At 35.6% G+C, this 24039-nt stretch overlaps 1 protein-coding gene across 5 annotated transcripts in view; it reads left to right on the plus strand.

The window, feature by feature from the left end:
- The window catches only part of LOC128858236 (innexin shaking-B), a 251368-nt gene that overhangs the window by 171279 nt on the left and 56050 nt on the right, over window positions 1–24039 (plus strand). The window contains exon 1 of one of the 5 annotated variants that reach the window (XM_054094330.1): window positions 11876–11948. The exons of 2 other annotated variants lie outside the window; for them this stretch is intronic. The gene's annotated coding sequence lies outside the window, so the exon portion shown is untranslated. Of the gene's footprint in view, window positions 1–11875; window positions 12545–24039 lie in introns of those variants that run through there. 2 more of the 5 variants (XM_054094329.1, XM_054094328.1) reach the window with 2 other exon arrangements.

The raw sequence follows: 24039 nt of genomic DNA on the forward strand, positions 1-24039 counted from the left end.
TACTTCTCTGCTCGCTATCTCTTGGCTCTGCCAAGCAAAGCAACAATGAAGTTATCGAGCAAGATTCACCGCTATACAGTACAAATGTAATTTTTGGCAGGTCTTTTCCAGCGCTACCAAGTTATGTTTGTTTATACTAGTAGCAAGCAGTACTACCGTCTTTTTCCGAAAATAAGAAATCCTCCGAACATAAGCCCTATTGTGATTTTCGGAACTTTTTGTAAAATAAGACATCGCCAAGGAGCTCAAACGACAGGGCTTCTTCGTCAATTTACGCTCCCTCTACCGGTTACGATAGTGCACGTGTTACCTGTATTTTGGCGATTCATCTAGATGGCTAGAAATTATCGCCATTTTTAATCACGAAAGCTAAAAAAGCCCAGATTCAACGTATTTCTGGAATTTATGTCAACAAAAGTAAAAAAGCCTGGGTGCACTAGCAGTTATAAAAAATTGGGTTGATTATATGCTACCACCACTGTTGAGGGGTCAGAACAGAGGTTTACTAGTTCGGGATTCAGCCAGTACTCACCGCGCTAAAGACATGAACAACTTTCTTGCTGAGAATTGATCAAATAATGATTTCGGCAGGAATGGCTGGTTACCTCCAGACACTTGACATTGCAATAAATAAGCCATTCAAGGATCATTTGCGGATGAAAATCAATGAATATATTGGAAACAGAATGGTTCGAAATCATCGAGGCAATTTTGTAAAACCAGGGTTACAAGAAGTTGTGATTTGGGTAAAAAATTCATAGAACAAAATAACTGATAGTGATTTTTCCAATGCACTACGAACAGGTTACTTAGACAAGAAGTATTAAATTAACTATGGTTTGGGAATTAATATATGGTATTATATTATACAGGTCGGCTTCAGACTATAGGCCCCTCCATTTGTGGAACAACATCAAGGCGCATACCACAAATGGGAGGAGGAGCTCGGCCAATCACCCAGAAAGGAAGTACGCACCAATTATATATACATATACATATCATTGCAAAACCGATCATTGCTCTGTGAAAATCGTATTCTAGGAATCAAAATAAGAAACTTTGCCGAAGGAACTATACCTCTAAGCCGAATTCTGATGTCCCCCAATTTGGGTCGAACTTTTTAGTTTCTTTTCTATAACTCACTTAAATTAATTTTTTCATTTACATATGTTCTGACTAAATAAATTTCTTAAGAGAAAAAATAGATATAATTATAAATAAATAAAAATAAAGAAAAAACATAGCCATTTACCTGATTTTTTCATGTAAAGGCCAAAAATGGTGATATTTGGGGACATCAGAATTCGTTTTAGAGGTATGGTTCCTTCGGCAAAGTTTCTTATTTTGATCCCGAGAATACGATTTTCACAGAGCAATGATCGGTTTTTAAATCGATCCGCCCTATTATATATATATTTGGAAGTGCATAGAACATTTTTCAAACAGATGCTAGGCCTTCATATACGTAAAAGTGTCGAATGACTGTGACACAGTGTAACCAATATCGATCCTTTCTGGACTATTCCTGCGCTAGTCCTAAACTAGTCGAACTCGCTGCAGGGTGATGCGAATAAAACAATTGAAAAAAAAGCGTATTACACCATATATCATGGCACGTATTCCATATCAGCAGGGCGTAGGGGCGAATTTAGAAAATAAAATAAAGTCATTCAAAATAAATGCCAGCAACCCATACAGGGCATACATTTAATGAGCCTGAAAAATTAAAGTGGACGTAATTGCAGGGAAAGGAGGCATTGGGTGCAGGTGGGTGCCACGCACAGACTCCATGCTGAAATGAAAAATTAGTTTAAAATAGATGAATTGTTTGAAATGTCTTGGTTCTCGAGCAAGGCGTATGTGAGTGTGTTATATGTTCAAGTGGAAATTCAGAGCGTACGAGTAGCAAACAGTCTTAAGATTGCACGCAGAAGTTTCCAACCCACACCAACACATGTGGGTACGTATGTGCATGCGTATGTGTCGATTCATTGTCTCAAATTTTAAGAGAATAATACGAGAAGCAACTCGGCGCGCAGTATTAAATTTTTTAAAATCCCTTATGCGTCTCTACCTGTCAGATAAAAGGTCATTAGCTTAAGGATGAACCGAAATAAACACACATACGTACATAATGAATGTTGTTGTTGTTGTTGTTCATTTGTTAGTGTTGACAATCTTCAATTTATTTCTACTCTTCGGGTTGTTATTACGCATTCTTTGCATGCAATGCGGTTAAGTTACGCATTAACAAAAGCTTTTGGGATGTGTAGTTCATTGTCAGCATCCGACTGCTGGAATGAAGGCCGCAAAGTGTCCAGCCATCCAGTCAACCACATACTTACATATGTATGTACGTGTTGAAAGGGCAAAATGTGGGAAAATGAAACAATGTTTCTTGTGTTTTGTTATTGTCTTGCTGATGTTGCACCGCATAATGCGTTCATTGACCATCAAATTTACATACATAATATACATACAAACATACATATGTATATGCATAGGTAGATAAGAAAGCGAATGGAATGGTATGGTATGGTTGTTTAATATTTGAGGTCTCATAAATTTAATATTCTAAACAGTTTTTGTTTGTGTTTTGTTCGAATTTGAATAATGAATATTATAATTTTTTGCAAATTTTGCATCCGATAGGAAATTACATCTGCTTTAACTGCAAGTTGTCACACCTGAGTTTTATGAAATGAACTCGGCCCATAGTTTACTCATTGCGAAGAAGGGGAATATAATATAGTTATATTAGTTAAATAAATATTGCATGGCTTGTTCACAGTACCAGGCTATTTACTATATCAAACTTGTTTTGGTTTTTTTTTACTCAAAATACACATGTATATATACAAAATTGCAAGAGAGCCCCCCTCTTGGATATCAAAATTGTCTGGTGAAATATAATAAGTTCTCGTTTTTATTTTCGAAATTGTTGATTTACCCACACCAAATATTTTTGCCAAGATGAAATACTAACGCGTTTTCCGATCTGTGCAATGATTTCAGAGTTTTCCTTTGAGAAAAGTAATTTCCTAAAATATATGATGACACTATCAATTTATTAGGTTTCTGAAACTTTTAAATATACGTACAATTTGCAGTCGGCAAAAAACAAATTAAACGATAATACTTACGCCAAATAACAGCAGCCAAATTACTATTATATTTTGGGGAATACCCGTTTTCATGCTTGATTATTTGGAGAGTTTTTTTTTGTTTCTCATTATTTAGAAGTCTCCGATTGCTCACTATTGAGAGTACTCCATTAAAACACTTTGTGTTCAAGACATCGAGTGGTTCAATATATCCAGAAATGACTGAACTTAGAAATTTCTCACAATATGAAAACATCCTTTTGTTTTAGAAGAAAATTCTTAAATTCGATATCACAATATTCTTTTGGGTAAAAATTGTGGAGAAAATCTTTAAAAAATTCTTAGCAGCCTAACTTCCCATGAGTCATTATCTTGTAATTCTGTAAAATTCTGTTAAATACGAAATAATGTAGTTATTATTTTGGCTATTCAAATACTGTACGCAAATTTATTTGGGCCATAATCCTGTATTTTTTAAAGTACTGTAAAAAAATGTTGTTTGTGTTTTCCAGGAAAAAGTAGTTTTATTGAAATTAAAAAAAGGGAAAACAAGGGCAGTTCAATTATAACATATCGATATTGTGGTATATATCGCTCATTTACTTCAATAGTGTCATAACTCAAAAAACCAACATGTCGAGTTCGGTTTCAAAGTTTTCAATTTGATACGCCTCCGTAATTAAAAGGAAAGAAAGGAAAGATACATATATTTTCATCTAATGACAAGCTGTTAATAGATATTGCCATACATTTTTAACAAAGCATAAAAGCTTGCATTCGCTTATTTATTAAATTTTTTTTTATTATGACAAGGAGTAAACTAGTAAAGGGGTGATATGTGCGCCTGCCTTCATTATTATAAGTTAAAATACTGTTGTAAGCCAAAACACTATTAAATATTTTACATAGGAATCACGCGGCTCAAATGTATGGATATTGCGACGGATACGAGTGTCAGTTTTTAAATATCGATACGTGCATATACCTTAAAATACAGAAGCATGATATAAGATTCAAGATAAAATTAGTGTACAATAAGATTTGTAGAGTTTTGAATTGTTTCTGAAATTATCACTTATTATTTAACAATTTTGCTTAATATAAGCTTCTGTACCAAAAATTCCGAGAACTGTACGAATAATGAAAAGAAATCCCACATTTTATCAAGAAGAATTAAACAGTATAGAATTTTAATAGCTATTGAAATTAAAATTTGAATGGAGATTTCTTTTTAAAACAGAATTTTGTACAATTAAAAATTGGAATTTTAAAATGGATTGGATATTTTTGAATAACTTCTTCGCTTAATAAAAAAAAATATTTCGGGGGATGGAAATAATTATTTTGACTTTTGCGCGCTCCTTTGCTTGTATGAATACTGCATCTGTTTGTTTCATACGTGGCAAATATTTAAAATTATAATTTTGTTTATTATACCATAGATGAAAGTATGTACAAAGTGTAATTGGCGCCCACAACCCTTATTGGGTACTTGGCCGATGGTGGGGCTACAGTTTTAAGCCAGCTCCGAAAGAATACATTTTTCATGGCAGTAATAGACTCGAAGCTTTGATATTACCTACCGAGGGGCGAACCCACTATGATCCGGTTGCCACTACAGTAATACAATTTCCGCTGTTGGCTTATAGCACTCCAACACGATCTGTGATGTGGTCTATTGTTCTTGATCGATCGCCCAAAGTTACTACAATTACACTGTAAATTCGAACTAACATAAAAAAACGGCGCGATACGGGTCTTCTAATTTCGCCTCTATTTTCCCCCGCCACTCTCAGAATGGCCCTAATTTTTGCTAACCTGAATATGTTGCACAGTGTAACCGCAACAAAAAAAATAGCTTCTTTTCATAGTTTATTTTGTTTATTTTTACTAAAAATTCATTTTCCGAACATGAAACTGAATGTAAAAAAGTCAAATAGCACTGTGCAACAAATTCAGGTTAGCAAAAATTAGGTCCATTCTGAGAGTGGCGGGTGAAAATAGAGGCGAAATTAGAAGACCCGTATCGCGCCGTTTTTTTATGTTAGTTCGATTTTTTTTTAATCGGCCTTCGAAGTTCGAAATCGGAGCCGATTTTCGGTATATTGTTTCATAAGTACCACAAAAATTTTCGAAATCAATTTTTTCAAGAATTGTAATTGTTGCACAGGTCTCTAGCAATAATTTGGCTTTTACAGATTGAAAAAATATCAATTAGTCGACGAGTTATAGCCAAAAAACCATATAAACAATTTTGCTCCGATTTCGAACTTGGAAAGCCGATTAAAAAAAAAATTCGAACTAACATTAAAAAACGGCGCGATACGGGTCTTCTAATTTCGCCTCTATTTTCACCCGCCACTCTCAGAATGGACCTAATTTTTGCTAACCTGAATTTGTTCCACAGTGTTATTCTGCCAGACTATGTGGTTGTGCAGTAAATTTAATCGCATCTCGGTACTTATGATAGCTTCGATTTCATCTTTCACGTGTGAAACGTACCGCTGTCATATTAAAACCAAATCATTTGTGTCATCCTCTTCAATTTGGGGGCGAAAAAAAAGCAGAAATAAAAAACTCACTGCCAACACCGGCACCAATAAGGTCATGATCGAAAAAAATATTTTGCAATTCTGACGTCTACCGAAAAACCACAGAGATGAAAATTTACCTCACCTGAAAAAATGATATTTCGGTAAAATTTTCTTCTTCAACCAAACGTTCTTCAATCCATATTTCCGATCAGGGTTCATGCAAAAGGCAACCTATTTGTAGATTTCAAACCACAAACTAAATTTCTGCCGTTTAATGATGTTTAGTTTTTATTCCGAACGCTAGATGTACCACCCTTTACAAGTGCGTCCTTGAAATCTATCAAATTAAAGTAGCTTAAGACCATCAAATTTTATTTACTTTCGAATCACTTTTACTTCTATTTGTATAAAATTATTTCACGATATAAGTGAAGTATGAATATAAAAACTACTATAGGAAACCAATGGTATTTTATATACATATATTGTCGCACAAATAGCAAGAAATATACTTACACGCATATGCATATACCCGCACAAACACATGGATTTGCAAAAGGCTTTCACTTCTGACATCAAATTTGTTTGCGTGACATGTTTTTGATTCCTCGCCTCGAATTGCTAACATTAAAGTTGGAATATTTTTTATTTATTTATTATAAATTGTTTGTTGTTGTGGACAACATCTTATTTAGTACGAAAGTTATCCCATGTTGCGTGGCTACAGCTGCATCTTAATCATTTGCTATTCGCGACTCTTGTGCGGCATGTGGATATACGGCGTGCGAGTAGTGATGCGCCATGGCACGCGTCAAGTCCTTTTCAATGCCTGACATTTTGTCGTAAACGCAGACGGTCATCCGGGAGTAACACATACGTTCTTATAAACATATAATCGCAGTTACTTGCGCACATACATACATTTGGCAATATATGGGCAACGCTGCGTCTATCCTTTTTTGTTGCTATGCATTCATTATTGCCTACTGTATTGATATTCTGTGATGAGCACACAAGATGCAAATATAAAATGAAGGATACACTATGCACGCATGCATGAATATGTTAAAGTGTTGATAATAAGTAATAATCATAAGCGGAAATTACATGGATCGCTACCCATATTTGTATGGGTGCCGCATAATTTCTCGTTGATATGTTAAGTAGATATGTATGCAAGCAGATACTACGTTTCCCCTTTCGGACCACAAGGCGATGGACGAATGAATGATGGCAGCATATTGTTAACGTTTTTACTATTTGGCAGTTGTAGTTAACAGTGGGACAAATTTTGTAAATTATGAAGCTACTGATTTTTGGATAAGAAGTTGTTAGATCCAATACTTGGTCACGTGTATATTACTGTAGTATAATTAGTGATTCTTTGTGTAGAAATAATATTTCTGAAAGTATGTACATATGTAATATTGGAGAAGTTCTTAATAAGTTACTATCTGAGTGAATTATATGAAAAAAGTCGTAGCAGAGCCGACTGATAAACATCGTTGATATGAGTTCACCTAGTTTGGTTGTTTTTTTCCATAATAACTGAATAGAATATAGGTACCGGAAGTTCCATGTACTTAACGCATACGAAGAATGAATAACTTCGTAAATTTTTGCCTAGCTTCCATTTCCTATATCGTTTTAGAAACGTCTATTTTGAACAAGAAAGCGTAGGGCTCTTATAAAGGGTGGTTAAGTTTCAAAGGGCGGTGTTTATTTTTAGTAAAATACAATTTTTTTACGAAATTATTATCATGATAATTATTTAATAATTATTGTATGATAATATTGGTATGGCTCAATTACGTATAGAACAAAATATCGGCCAAATGGCCGATGCGGCCTCGGCGGCGCACCTCTATCCGATGGTCCAAATTTTCGATGACGCTGAGGCATAATTGAGGTTCTATGTCATTAATGTGCCGAATTATCTCACCCTTAAGCTCTCGAATTGTTGCTGGCCTATCAACGTACACCTTTTCTTTCAAATAACCACAAAGAAAGAGGTCCAACGGTGACCTTGACGTTTAGGTGTGGTTCACATTCAACATCGGCTCTTAAAATTTAACCACCACAAATTTAACTTTATATTTATTTTGAAAATAACTTTTATCAAATGTATTGATATCGTGCGTACCGAGGAAAATACCGTTATCGTCCGTTGCACTCAGTCAGTCAATTGTGCAGAAATTTATGTCATCAAAAATGTTTCAACTGTGAACCAACCTTAGCTAATGCATACATCACGGATTTCGAAATATATCGAGAATGTTTGTGAATGAGCCCGTGAGAGGTCCGGGACCACCTTTCGACACCTAATAGATGTCGGCACACGGCATTCACTGACAAACCTTCGAGTATAATTCTGCCAGGAAAAAGCTCCTCAACAAAAAAAAGACATCTACCGTTTGGAATCGGCTTAAAACTATAGGTGACTCCATATGTGGATCCACGCCACAAATAGAAGAAAGAGCTCGGCCAAATATGCAGAAGAGAGACCCTAAATGTGCGTCCCTGGGAATGGTGAACATATTCTCGATATTTTTTAATTTTAATAATGGTATGCTAAGGTATTTGGAATTATGCATCACAGTTTTTTAGAACCCGTTTGCCATCTGCCGTTCAGAGGTGGTATAAATTATAGAAATCTCAATTTGCGGATCAAACGGCGAAGTATGCGAAAGTTCTAGAGGAAGCCTTGCCTAAAGACATTTTAAGGACTTATTTTTATTATAAATGTAAAAGTAAATGTAAGTAAATACTTAGTAGATGCTTATTCCATTAAATTTTCATTTGAAAGCACTTATATACCCTTTATTTAAATATGCCGTAATTAGAATGATTTCCATATAATTGGAGGAAGGTGTTTCTTAGTATCTCCGTCGTTTAGGATTGGCAAGATGTCTGGAAGTTGGTTTTCTGAGATGTGTCATTGTTACTGCATTGTTAGGGTTTTAGAAGAATTAGTGCATAACTGTGGTGGATCTTTTATTATCATATCCATATGTTAAACTTGAGTGCCAAAGTTTGAGTCGCATCATTGATTTATGCTGATATCTTTACTTTGCATTTGATTTGTTCCCATGTTGTCGTGCTAACTGAGGATTGTTTGAGAGAGAGTTTATGTGAGAGTTTGTTTTCTCTTTCCAAGTTAAGTGTCATTGTGATGAAATTATTTATTTACCGAATTTTAACATCCTTCTCTGTAATTGTAGATGAGGAATAGAAAAGCTAAATTTGTATGCTTTGCCATTTTATCCGCGGCTTAATTGCCCGTAATATTAAGATTTCTCATGAACAAGCGAAAACACTGCTGCAAATATTCGCTCTGTTATTAGTGGCACGCAAATAACCAAATAAAATTGAAAAGCTACTCTATATCAGTGCTATTATAAGAATAAACGTACGAACTTCAATTTGTTTCGTGGTTAGGAAAACTACTTCAAACAGTGGTGAGTGGTATCTGTCTAACCAACTCATAAGCCGTAAGAATTCTCTGTGTATATATGAGATATGGTTGGATAGAGAACTGGGACAAATGGACAAAATTTCGAGGTTAAATTATCTTCAAACTTCTCTAACTGGCATTTTTCAATACATTTAGAGTAGCGTGGACGTCACTGGATAGTTTGATCCGATATCTGCGTTGCCTTCCCTCAATTACTCACTTCACAGGACTGAATGTTGGAAGATCTCTAACTGGGAATCCACCAGCACAATATCCAATGTGTAAATGGGTGCATCCTTCCAGCTCAAGCTAAGTTTTCGGTCTTGGAGTCCTCCGAGAAGCAATTGTAGTCTAAATATTGTATTTCCACTTAAAGGCTACTTGTGATACGATATTACACTATTCTAAAAGCTGTATAAAAAGTTTTCTCTATGGAGAGGTCCGAATGGCGTGAATCACTGAATCTTTGAATCCAGGGAACGTTCCATGAACTAACTGTGTCCAATCGATAAGATTTTAACTGTAGTCTTGCGCTATCTTACTACAGCCGAGTAAGTGAAAATCAATCTAATCAAAGAGAAGTGCGCCAAAGTACCAAAGCTGGTGTCAGACTCCAGGCTTTACTAAAAGTTTTCCGGCACTGCTCAGCAACTTTGAGCACTCCATTTATCTTTACGTTAGTTTCCAGCTTCTCTTGAGTCTTACATGCCAGTTTCCTGTGCAGAATTACTCCTAGAAATTTCACTTTCAGGGGCCAAATCTGGTGAATACGGTGGCTGAGGCATGGTAAAGGTGTTGCTTTTAGCCAAATAATCTATCACAAGCAAAGTTGAATGATTAGGTGCATTATCATGATGCAAAAGTCATACATTTTTTTCCACAATTCCGGGCGTTTTTTTTTCGTATTGCTTCACGTAAACGGCGCATAGATGATACTCCTTATTTACCATACGACCTTGTGTTCGGAGCTCCTGATGCACTATGCCATGGTAATCAAAGAAAATAGTTAGCAAAACCTTGTCATTTGATCGAACTTAGGTAGCTTTTTTTTTGGTTTTGGCTTTCCTGGATTCTACCATTGGGACGATTGGGCTTTGGTTTCGATATAATAACCATATACCCATAATTCGTCACCAGTTATGATCCATTTAAACAAATCTGGATCTTCGTTGACGTCATTTAACAATTCCTGAGCGATGCTCATGCGACGTTGTTTTTGGTCAAAATCAGCAACTTTGGAACGAACGTCGCTGGAACACGCTTCATGCACTAAATTTCCGAAAATAACGCGTGGCATGAGCCAACCTATATACTGACATCCTAATTGTGATTCAATGATTCTGAATTCTATAACAATTTTGTTAATTTTTTCAACATTTTCATTGGTTGTTGTTGTGGTGGGGCGTCCAGAGAGGGCGTCGTCATTCACATCTTCCCGATCTCCTGTGAGAAGCTTGAACCACTTGTAAACATTTTTTGACTCATAGTACTCTCATTGTATGCCACTGTCAGCATTCCAAGTGTTTTTGAGTACTTAATTCCATTTTTTTACACAAAATTTGATGCAACTTCTTTGATCCATTTTTTCGATAGCAAAAAATCGCCAAACACGAAAAACACTTGCCTTATTTGTGCCTCTCACAAACAAACTAAACATGCTACATTACAAAAACCATGAAATGTTTTCGAGACGAGTGTACTAACATAAAAAATTAGAATAATCGGAGGTCCAATATACGTGGCACGCGAAATTTGAAATTTCACCTTATATTGTGAACTCACCTCGTACATATTTTCGAATGTACGTTGGCCGCGAAATTTGAAAAGTCACCTTACTTTTTTAGCACCCCTCGTATATGTATTGCTCAGATATCCTCGCAAGATAACACAAAACCGCCATTTTCATACCGTTATTACCATTATTCATGTTAACTTAGCACACTGTGCGTACTACCGTTAACTGGCTTTCCGGCCTACCCTTAGAATTGCAGTTTGTTTTAACTATCACAATGAAAAGTATTTTGTAGTGTTTGTATTGTTTTCACACAACAACAGCAGCACAATCGCATCATACTCCTGTACACCAAAATCCTTCAGCTTCCAGTCTGTATTATTACTTGGCATATGTCTTTGTGTATTTTCAAACTCATTACTATTTAAGATATAGAAATATGCATCAACGGCTATCGGCCAGCACGTAAATTGTGCTGGTCTGGAAAAAAATGCTGCGACGAGAATGCTCATTTAGCCGGCAAACATTGCCATTCGATTTGGAGGCGCACACCAGACCGGAAGTACGCAACTCATTTTAAGAGTCACAAGCGCCAGCGAGCAGTGTTCACACTGCCTTTCGATAGAGTGAAGTGAATAGACGATGTTGCACGAATAATTGCAATTAATGCAAAAAAGAGAAATTCAAAGAGTAATAGAATTGGATGCCGCGGGGGTCATAATAACATATCGTTTGGCATTAATCTGAGTAAATTTTTTTTGTTTTTTGAAAACTACACGTGCGAGCAACCAACCCAGCCAAAGAGCTCATATTGGAAATTCTTCGAAAAGCAAGAGACTCAGTGCACTCACGCGTCGTACACAGACTTTACAGAAAAACATAATTTTCCACATACGAGTATTCATTTGAAATTTTCCAATATGCTCGTGCAGCTGAAGAGATGAAAATCTAAAAAATCTCAGATGCTACTATTTGAGTTCTGGCTATTGACGTGGCTAAGATGCTAAAATGCTTTCGTTGGCACAAATGAACGAACAGTGTTTATTTTGTCGTCGGAATGAACGCGCGTCGGTTGTGCGATCTGGAGCAGGCGATCGTCGTGTTAGAATGTGGTGCTACTAATGGTGGGCTGGCGTTATCGTAGAATGCTGTAATATCAGCAATTTTTAATTTTGCAATTTCTGCCAAAACATGCAATGGACTTTCGATGACGCCCATGATTCGAAAGAACAGATCCAGCAAAATCGGTATTCCGACGCGTGTACTTTTCAACGAATTTGAGAATTTTTTGCTACACGCGACTTGAGTTTGAAATCAATGTGCTGCTACTGCCAAACATTTATGCGCGTCTCGTTCGAATGTTTTATATAGTTTTTCTAATTTGTTTAAACATTCGTATATATGTGCATATGTATTTATGTGTGTTGGCCTTATCGAATTTATGCGTGGCCTGAGCTATCAATAGAAGTTTTTGTACATGCCGTACATACAAGCATACATAATTTCATTACGTTTATGTACGCGTATTTACACTTCCATGGCGAGAATGTTGAAATAAAAACAAATATCTACTTGAATTTTCACGACTTCACAAAGGCAATGCGGAAAAGTGTGTTCATACGAGTATACCTGGACGCGATCCATGGCGGTCAATTGCAATGGCAACGAATGTGGATCACCGAGTGGAAATTCATACACACATACATATGTATTTATATAAGTATGTAGCTAAGCGCTCTTCGTAGTGGTGGTCGAAAGTTTTGTTGTGTTCCCCAAAAGTTAAAGAAAAAATGCATTTAAAAAAAGTACAAAAATGCAATGCATTGCCTTTCCTAAAGAAAGAAACTCAATGCTATATATAAATGTATGTACATATGTAGGCACACATTTCGAGCGGTGGAGGCTGCAGAAAATATTTTAATTGTAAAACGAATAAAAAGTAGACAAAAGTGTGGTGTTGACTGTTTATTTACCTTGTGCCGCTCTTTGCCTTGCGCCCCCCATCTTTCACATATAAAAATCATGTCAAGCAATATGCCCCGAATATTTAAAAATCAACAAAAAAAAAGGAAAATTTGTTTACATGAAATAATAATGTGCGGATTTTTAAAAACACAGTGCAAGTATATAAAAATTTCACTCAAGCAAAAATCGGCTTACATGCGTGCAATTTACACACAAAAATTTCACGCAAATCGCAAAGCAAATATTACACAAAAACATTTGCGGGTTTTTCTGTTGTCATAATTTTCTTCACATACACATACTTACAATTATACATTTGTATATATTGTATGTATGCAAACATATATTTTTTTGTACGGAAAACACAATTAGTCACGCATTAACAAGAAGAAAGATTTTTCATTCACGCCGCCATGAAATTGTTCCTGAATTTAGCTAAACAATTCAATTAATTTTAGTGCAGATCGCGTATTTGGACAGCGTAGAGTCGGTCAAACATACTATCGCATATATGAATGTACACATTCACATATACATATATATGTAGGTTTGTGGTTTTTGACTTTTGTTGGACTTTCCAGTTGATTGCATGAGGTAACCCTCCTCCGCTGAATGTGTAACTTTAAATAGAACAAAACGGAAAAGTGTATATGCTCGCGGAAAAACAAATACTCTTATATATATTTTTTAAATATGACTACTATTTTGTATGAAAATGAGATATTAACCTAAAGAAAAATATATAGTGCATGCGAATGTTTGAGTGTGCGTTTGCTCACATTTCCACTTAATTTAAAGGCGATTAAATAATTATTACAATAGTATAAATAAGTATATGCATATGTATGCGTATATTACGTATTTTTACGGATATTTAACTTCAAAAAGAGTGAGGGGTGGAGAGAAGCGCGAGCTATTATTACCAAATGAGAAGAATGAGTAGGATCTAAGGCAAATAGTTAATTTTGCTGGCCACGTTCTTTTAGCGAAGTCTGTCATATCTGCTGTTTATTTATCAGAACTGCAAACGACAAAAATGTAGGTGAAAATAATAAGACCAAGATGATTTCTGAAAGCACAGTTGTATATCTACCAATAAATCGGAAGCAAAAGTGCGGTGTCCAGAACATTGCCCTATTTCATATAGATTTATGCAACATTATGCCTTTTCGGTCCGTGCTACAGTGCGAAGTTGCGACTCACAACTGTATTATGTCGTGTTCCATACATAGTAGCATATTTGGACCTTTTAAATAATAATACAAATAAAATTGTACTAATTGTAATTGATTAATACCTCTCACACAGCTGGTTCTATTATATTTTAATCCCCACTTATTGGAAAATCTCATATTAAGTTATTATTTTTGACAATGCTCGAGATTTAATTTAATGAGCACCGATAATACAAGAAGACATTTGCCGGCGGGGAGCAGCTAGTCTACTACCTGGGAAGTTTAAGCTCTCAGCCAGTGTTAATCACTAAGATTACTATCTCAAATGTGTTGGCAAACGCCAAATCAACTGTTCACTTTACAAGCCTGATAATAGATGAAACTATTGTATGGGCCTTAAATAAAATTAGAATAGCAATATGTTCAATACAATGTATAGTCACCATATTAGCTATAATGACTTTACATCGTCGAGACATATATTGTGCTAATTTCTGTGCAAGTTGTGCAAGCAATCGGATCCAAATCAATCGATAAAGCCTTGACTACTATTTGAGTGTCCATATTTGTTTTCTTTGAGTTTTCTTAACCATTGCCTAAATATTTTCAATAGGGTTTGCATCAGGCGACTGTGAAGCTCACTCCAACATTTCAATCCCACCTGCAGCCTCGATGCTTGGTTTTGTTGACTTCTTGTAAAAACGTCTTCATAGCTGACGGTATTAAAGTTTTTGGACAAATTTCATTCATCAAAACACCATTTAAATTGCCAGTAAGCACAAATATATAATATTTTTTCGGAAAACAACCTCAAACATCAACCTTAATTGGATGCTTAACAGTTCATTGAAGTTGTCAACTTTCAGCAGTACACCAGAATCGATGCGTCTATTGACCCAAAAGAAATATTTACCCGTAAATTTACATGTGTCCAATTCCGTTCTGAATTTGTTTTTTTTTTTCAATGTGCTCCGGAATTTGAAGTCCTCTATACATGAACATACTCGAATCGTGTCTTGGGATACACAAAACCACTTTTCTTTAAAACTTTAAAAAAATCAAGGTTTTTTTTCATTTAATTTTATTTCTTCTGTTCTTGCTTTGGAGAGGTTTTTTTGGATCTTCTGGTAAAATCGTCACCGTTTTTAAATTGCACCTATTTATTTATGAAGATCTTCAACTTCCACGTGCTGCAGATGCACGTGACAGTTTTGAACCTTAAGGATGTGCTCATAGGAAAACTGCTTCAAATCATTTTTCATACGCGGAACTCATTTCGTAAAAACAACGAGCGCTTTCTAAATTTCTCACAAGGCTAACAAATTGCACAACGCACATTGCGAAAAGGATATGACTAAATATTAAATAGCTGCACTTACATTTTTTTTATCACGAATCTCTTAATTTGAACTTCTCCGGCAAATTCGAACTTATTGCTGTACCATTTAATTTAGCTGTGTAAAAGTTGTGCTATGCGCTTATTGAAAACCCCCATTTCCGTTTTACCGCCGCCAAATCACGGTACATAAATCGTTCTAGTGAGTTAAGTAAATCAACTTAACTTTTTTAACTATCCATTTTTTCATTCATTTCTCTCTCTTCGTGCTTTATTTCTGATATTTTCCGCTCCACTGTCTTATTTCTTGATTATTGCAAATTAACATCCCTAACCCCAAATTTTCACTTGAGGAGTAAGTATGAGCTCTCCAATTATAGGATTATATCTGAGTTAACAGTTTCTTTCGAAAATTTCGAGGCTTATTGAAAGCCCATCAGGACGTCATCAGCAACTATCACTAATTTAGCAGCATTTTGTTTGGGCATGGGTTTCAGGCAAACACCGTCTACACTCACTTCTTAAAAGCATATGACAAAGTTATCCGTTTTGTCTTATTGAGTAAATTACGAAGGCTTGGTATTCACCGAAATAGAAAATTACAAATCTTACCATATGATGGCAACTTCTAGTACTGCAAGGTACTGTTTTCGGCCGTCTATTATTTGTTTTCCTTAGTTTCAAAGGTCCTGCAAATAATTTATCATCGGATATCAATTAAGTCATTCTGTTTTTTTTTTTTAATTTCCAATCCCTTCATACAACTTATTAGGTGCGCAACTAAGTTCTCGCTGGTTTTTTGATGAAAATACAACTTTATTCTGAAAAAATGGTTGCAAGTGAATCATTGAAAGTATTGCCCATCGCTGCCTACTATTTTTTCCCATATTTCTGGTAGATCTCGTATACCGTCGCGGTAAAACTGTTCATCTTTTGAGGCTATCCACGGATCAAGCCATTTTTTGATGTCTTCATATGAACGGAACTGCTGGTCAGCTAGACCATGTGCCATCGATCGGCACAGGTAATACTCGGACGGCGCAATATCTGGAGAATATGGCAGGTGCGATAGGATTTTCTATTTCAGTGTTTCCAGGTAGGTTTTAATGGGTTTGGAAACGTGAGGCCGAGCAATGTCATGCTGTAGAATCACTTTTTCATGCCTCTCTGCGTATTGCGGCCGCTTCTCGCGCAGTGCTCGGCTCAATCGCATCAATTGAAGTCGATACCGATCCCCATTGATGGTTTCGTTTGGTTTTAACAGTTCATAATAAATAACACCAACTTTTCTTTTCTGTAATCAATCCATTTTTCATCACCCGTCACGATGCGATGAAGAAAACCATTCCTTTTTTGCCGCTGAAGCAGTTGTTCACATTCGGAAAAATGATAGACTAAGAGCTGGCGGCCGCGGAGGTACTACGATAACACCTCCGGCTAGAATTTTGAGAAGTGGTTGGGAGAACCATGAAGCAGTGCCATTTGCAAGGATTTTGCTCAAAACCCCTGCAAAAAAGACGTCAGACAACTTAAAGTTGCAAAAAAAAGTTGCTAAAAAAATGTTCGTACCTCCGGCTGAAAATTTGTAGGCTTACTGTTTGAAGGTCACAAATGCTGTATATAAATCGTCAGACGTCTAGATCGCTGCAAAAGTAGTGTCAGACGACCCCAAATTTGTAAATTTTTTTCGAAATTTTTTTTTTTTTTACCTCCGTCTGACGTTCTCACATATTATAGTGGGCACTATTTTAAGTGTATATTTAAATCGTCAGACGTCTAGATCGCTGCAAAAGTAGTGTCAGACGACCCCAAATTTGTAAATTTTTTTCGAAATTTTTTTTTTTTACCTTCGTCTGACGTTCTCACATATTATAGTGGGCACTATTTTAAGTGTATATTTAAATCGTCAGACGTCTAGATCGCTGCAAAAGTAGTGTCAGACGACCCCAAATTTGTAAATTTTTTTCGAAATTTTTTTTTTTTTACCTCTGTCTGACGTTCTCACATATTATAGTTAGCACTATTTTAAGTGTATATTTAAATCGTCAAACGGAAATACCGCTGCTAAGTCATCCTACAAAATCCGTGAAGTTCCGGTCTGCCTGAATTTTTTTTTTTTTTCGGAATTTATTTTTGTTACCTCCGTCTGACATTTTTACATACTATTGCAAAAAGCATTTCAAGTACACATTTAAATTGTCAGACGAAAATACCTTGCAAAATATCTCTGCGATATCGCGAACTTCCAGTCCAGATTGCTGAATACAGTTTCATCATTTATTTAACTTATTGAAATACTTTGTTGAGTTACTATACGCAATAAAAGAATATCAATTGAAGGGAAAATTTTAGGCATGTGTCGTACATATAAAAAGTAAAAGATTCTTCGTCTGAATAAAATAAAAATGTTGATTTCGGTGTATTGTAGAGAATTATTATTGAATAGTTTGTGCGCTTATATTAGTAAGTTTGTTTAAGAAAAAAAAATATTATGACTAAGTACATGACACAAAAAAATTAAATAATTAGATTATCATTAGAATTCATGTGATATCGATGATAATGACTAATAATATTAACATACCTAAATTTGTTGGCAGTTGCTGTGTGTCATCGAGAATAATATCATCAATTGCTGACGGCAACTGATCACCTTTAAACCATGTAAAATCATATTTTCCATCCTCGTTAATAAACCATCCATGTTCCTCGGGAAGTTTAGTTGATGGATTATTTTGGTCCGCATTTAACCATAATTGCGCAATGTAACTTGTCCGTAGCAAGTGTTGATTTAATTCATCGGCACACAGTGGAAAATTCGACGCGTCAGTGGTGCTAATTTTTTTCTTGAATAACTCGGATTGGTCATGGTGTTTGTAGTTGGCTTCGAACATTACCAGACGAGCCTCATTCACTTTCTGCACTCCTTTTATATTGTATATGGTGCAGACGAACTCCTCTATTATTTGGTATGTTGCAGGATCAACATTATTCTCTCCCAGATCTGCGAAGGCTTTCTGGATATTCGGATACTTCTTTAAAATCTTCCACGGTCTGATCTTGCCTTTGCCATAAAAGGCGGGATTATAATCACACCCAGTGAACGCATGTAATCCAGGTAGAGCTTTACAAAGTTGTTCTCCTAAGTTGGCATGTAACTGAGTAACATTGATGTAATGTTGAGAGGCACCAACGCCGACATGCATCCATATTTTCAGTGATTTATCCAATTTATACATATTACCTAATAATATAATCAATACATCCGTATCAGCGCTACGAGTTTCAATATTACACGTCATTTGAATTTTTGATACGTGATAAGTGATTTTAGTATCTGCCTCTTCATGCAAAGGACAAGACAAATCCGTGTTGATGGATCGTACAACTTTGTTATTAACAACTTCGAAAGAATAGCATTGATCGAAGTTTATATTCAAAGTTTTGTTTCTGATTAAAGGGATAAACGAATCGTCCGTCCAATAATTAATTAGAAATTCGACCAATGCTTCTTTAAAATTACTACACCTCAGATCTTTGGAAAAATCTGGTGACCTTACTTGCTGTGGCCCTGCAATTTCATAACCAGAGGAACTACCTCCACGTAAATCACGTTCGCAGTCCTTTATTGACGGATGAAAATATCTATCAAATACGACGTCCACTCTTTGGGCATCATTGCTTGTCAATGTTCGTAATACTTTTAGCGCGATTTTTCCATAACTAGCGGGGAGGTCTTTCATTAAGTGCAGCATAAAAAATCCATCGAAAATGACGACATCCATGTGTGGTGGTTCGGAATTATCATCTATTTCCTTCATTAACGTTTTCATCAGCGTCGATTTGTCTGTTTTACATATAATGCCATCAATATGACACAACGACATAGGTATTGGTGTCAAAGGATAGGTTAAAATTTTTGCCAAATCAATTTTTTTCTCCATGGAAATGGCCAAAAGACGTCCAAACAAATCGCGCTGCATTCTCACTTCCTGAACTTTAACACCCAAAGCGAATTTCTTTTTTTTTCCACCTGATGCAAAATTGTGTAATACATTTTTTTTGATCGGCTTCTCGAATTGCGTGGAATCTGAACAACATTTCGTTATGAAAGCTTTACGTAATGATTCACCTTGACGCTCAACATCGATTAAAAATTCCGTTATGTCTGACGAGGCTGCTTTTCCTGTGTGTATGTTATAGAGTTGTTTTCTGTCAATGTTTGCATCAAATGGGTTCATTTTATTTTCTATTGTTTCCATGAAAGCTCGGAGTTGTGATTGACTTATTTTCATTTTGCTAGTTTCTAATTCTCCTGATATATCCTGAGCAGCTCGTAATCCGGCCTGTTGATATACGTGTGAAATGAGAGTTGAACGAATTCCACGACTCTTTGACCAGCGCTGGCGAGCCGTGATTGAATTGGTGAAGTGAGAAACACCGGTCAAACGTCTCGCAGCATCTGCGTTGATCGTTTGCTCCAGTGTTAGATCGATTGGTTGCCGTGAAAATGGTTTGTTGGTGCGTTTGACACCAAAACTTCCTTCTCGAAGTGATGCCTCCAGTCCTGGGTGAGTTTCGTTGACCTTCAATAAATTGTCATGATATTTAACCAGCCAGCGTGAATAATTTTGCTGATTAAAAGTGAAGAAGAGATTTGCGATATTTGGTAGAGAATATTTAAATAATTCGTAGTCTGCAGTCCTTATGCTTCGAGTCAAGTCTAGGTAATGATCTATCAGGTGTATGTAGGTGGCATAAAATTGTGACTTAGCAGCGGTATTTCCGTCTGACGATTTAAATATACACTTAAAATAGTGCCCACTATAATATGTGAGAACGTCAGACGGAGGTAAAAAAAAAAAAAATTTCGAAAAAAATTTACAAATTTGGGGTCGTCTGACACTACTTTTGCAGCGATCTAGACGTCTGACGATTTAAATATACACTTAAAATAGTGCCCACTATAATATGTGAGAACGTCAGACGGAGGTAAAAAAAAAAAATTTCGAAAAAAATTTACAAATTTGGGGTCGTCTGACACTACTTTTGCAGCGATCTAGACGTCTGACGATTTATATACAGCATTTGTGACCTTCAAACAGTAAGCCTACAAATTTTCAGCCGGAGGTACGAACATTTTTTTAGCAACTTTTTTTTGCAACTTTAAGTTGTCTGACGTCTTTTTTGCAGGGGTTTTGAGCAAAATCCTTGCAAATGGCACTGCTTCATGGTTCTCCCAACCACTTCTCAAAATTCTAGCCGGAGGTGTTATCGTAGTACCTCCGCGGCCGCCAGCTCTCCGTCTATGACGTTCAACATCTCTTTGTTTTAGCTCATACAGACATATAGCCCTCGACAAACCATAGAAGATCAACTTTTCAACTGTTTTATTGTTATTTTTTTGTAAAAGTGTGGCCCATGTTCTAATAGAAACCACATAGAATCGAGTTCACAACTTTATACAAAAATTGGAAAAAATTCAAAAACTTTTTATTACAATCTTTCGGTACGCAGTTTTATAGCTTATTAATTTTTGGTATAATAAAGTACAAGTCCGAAGTTTCTAAAAAGTTCCGCTGATTTTATGTATATCTCTTTTTTCACTGACGATGCGCCGGCAGCCATCAGCTCTCACTTTCTTGTTTATCTTTCTAGTTGGATATTGGGACTTTCATTTTATTGATCCCTCATAAACACATAAATATTTTGAAGTCTTCATTAAAATATTTTGCAATACTTGTTCCAATCGCTATTTAAATAGACGGAGTTCTATATTTTTTAAGTTCGTTCTGGAAGACAGTAACTAGTTCTTCGTGTTTTATTTATAAAGGAATTGCTCAGATATAAAAATAATTGAATAAATTAAGAAAAACGATAATTTCAAGAAAAATCTCACACTGGGTGTACATTGTTTCGACCTTTAATTAATTGAGCATGCTCTTGACTTGGTTACCATTTACATTTGTTTAACACACGTATTTATGTATGCATGCATTCGCACATCCATTCAATTTCCTATAAATGAAATGCTGAATTTACGAATGTCTGAGATATTCGTGTACTATTTAGTTTTATGGACGTTGATTACGCAAAAGTTAGTGTAAACATATTTTTGGCATTTTTTATAAGCTAATCGTGACGTCGATTGCGTAACTTACAGTGCATAGTACACAATTTGCAAAACTGGGAAGACGAAACTGTTCTCAGTAGATATGTGCCGATATGTATGCTTCCTGTCGATACTTTTACTTACAAATATTTTAGTAACAATGTATCGATGCCAAGCCCCGAACGTATGGGATATTACTGATAAATATTTATTTATTTTTGACTGCCAATTTTTATTTGCCTACTTCATCTACATACATTAGAGAGCATATGACTTTACACATCATAGGAGATTTATGAGTTCTAACCAGATTTGATTTAATTGAGTCCAAACGCAGTTTTAAGCATTTTAAAATTCAAAATTTGTTCCTTCAAAGTCAGCTAACTTAAATCAAACCAACTCAATGAGGAACTTAAATTCATGCTCTCTGATTCCTTCTGCCGAAGTAGCGTGCCGAAACCGTTAAAAAATATATATTTTCTGATAATCAGCATCAATAAATTTTCCAGGTTCACTAATGTGGCAGTAAAAATTGAACTATGAAACTCAGAGTACCAGATAATAGGAATCTGGTATGGCTGATGAGTTGACTTAAGTAAAGGTAAAGTGTATCTGAGGGAGCCTTTCATTTCCCCCTTTGAACATAAACGAACATTGAAGAAGAATATTGACTTGCGCTCAAATGAATAGTAGCTGGTAGTGGTGGTTTCTAAGGCTAATAAAACCATGACGGACATTAGCGGGGCGGTTATTAACAGATACTGTACTCTGACATTTCATGCGCTGAGATTCAACTTGGTCTTCTACAATAGCTAAGTGGAGAATGATAAGGTGAAATCAACTCACTACCTAATCCTTCGCTGCCATGCAGAAATTCTGATTCTTACTTTGTACAAAAGACTAAGGAACTACCAGAAAATAATACTAACATGCTACTGATTTGTGTCATTACCTGCCAGAGTTTCCATTTCCAAAAAATACCATACAAGCAATCATTCAAATAAATTAATTTCCTATTTTTTCCTCCACTTAACATAAAACTAAACCGTACCTAACCAAAACAGAAATCCAGCTTTTTGTTTGTGTTTGGAAATGTACAATATAAAAACACGAAACAGCATTGCCAAGCCTTTGCTCCTTACTACAGTAAATATAATTGGTTATATTACTTCCAATTATTTCCAATTGTTTTTATTGTGAGGCAAAATTCCTTAGCTTGTTCAAGCTACATCTGTACCTGTTGTGCGAAAATCGATCTGCTATCTAATGCGATTGATTTAGCAAAAGTTGTAAATACCATATATTGGCCGCAGATCGTCCCCCTTATTGTTTTTTGGTACTCTTACTTTTGCGGCAGACGACACAGGGACCTATTGACATGTCGTGACAGTATATTTCCTTTTTTTGTATTTTAATTTTTTTTATAAAAATATAATATAATTCAATCACCTTCTAAAGTCCTAAAAATACCAGTTTAAAACTTTGTGCAAATTTAAAAAAATTTAAAAAAGGTTCTTGAAAACCTCAAATTTTTTAATCAAAATTTTTAAACAAATTTCGAGTATATGGTTCTCTATATATATATATACATATATATATATATATATATATACTTGGCGCATACACCCGTTTTGGGTGTTTGGCCGAGTTCTTCCTCCTATTTGTGGCGTGCGTCTTGATGTTGTTCCACAAATGGAGGGACCTACAGTTTCAAGCCGACTCCGAACGGCAGATATTTCTAATGAGGGGCTTTTTCATGGCAAAAAATACACTCGGAGGATTGCCATTGCATGCCGAGGGGCGACCGCTATTAGAAAAACCGTTTTCTTTATTTTGATCTTCCACCGAGATTCGAACCTACGTTCTCTCTGAATATCAAATGGTAGTCTCGTACCAACCCATTCGGCCACGGTGGTTCTATAACCCATTAAATTTTGATTGATAAAAAGTAAATTTCAAGTGGATCAAAAATCGCGTTGATTTTTGACAATACATTTGCTGCCGATGTTGGGGCTTTTCTTCCATATAAAAAAAATGTCTATAATTCTTTATATGGAAAAAATATAAAAGGTCAAAACTATTCGATACGTTTCAGTGCTACAGTTATTTAGCCCAGTGTACATTGGTAGCGATGCCAAAAGTACTTGAAACTATCGACGATAATTGTAACTATATTTCACTTGCGCGAGTATTAATTAGCAGTTGCACATCACTAATTCTCAGCCAGCTTCACTAAATTTATAGGACTTTTTTTCTTATTTATTACATTAAAAAGTTAAATCAATATACTCCATGAATAACAAGAGTGTTAAAAAAAATTTTAAAATACCCACACACATACTCTCACGTGTTCGATTTGTTTTGCTTTATAAATTAACTATGTGCTTGAAATAAACACTACAGGGAGAAGAACGATGAGTGCGCAGCACTCCATTTGTACTCTGGGTTGCCACTTTGTTACAGTTTCGCCAAATGTGTGCTTCATTTACATTCGGGACTTTTTATTTTGATAATGGAAAATCAAGCCAAATTTTCTAAAGTTGTACGATTTTAGTAATCGATATAGGCAATATTAGCAAGTACACAGAGAAAAATTCAAATTCTAAAATGCTAAAGATGTTCTCTAT

The sequence above is a fragment of the Anastrepha ludens genome, chromosome 3 (genome assembly GCF_028408465.1).
Source record: "Anastrepha ludens isolate Willacy chromosome 3, idAnaLude1.1, whole genome shotgun sequence".
NCBI lineage: Eukaryota > Metazoa > Arthropoda > Insecta > Diptera > Tephritidae > Anastrepha > Anastrepha ludens.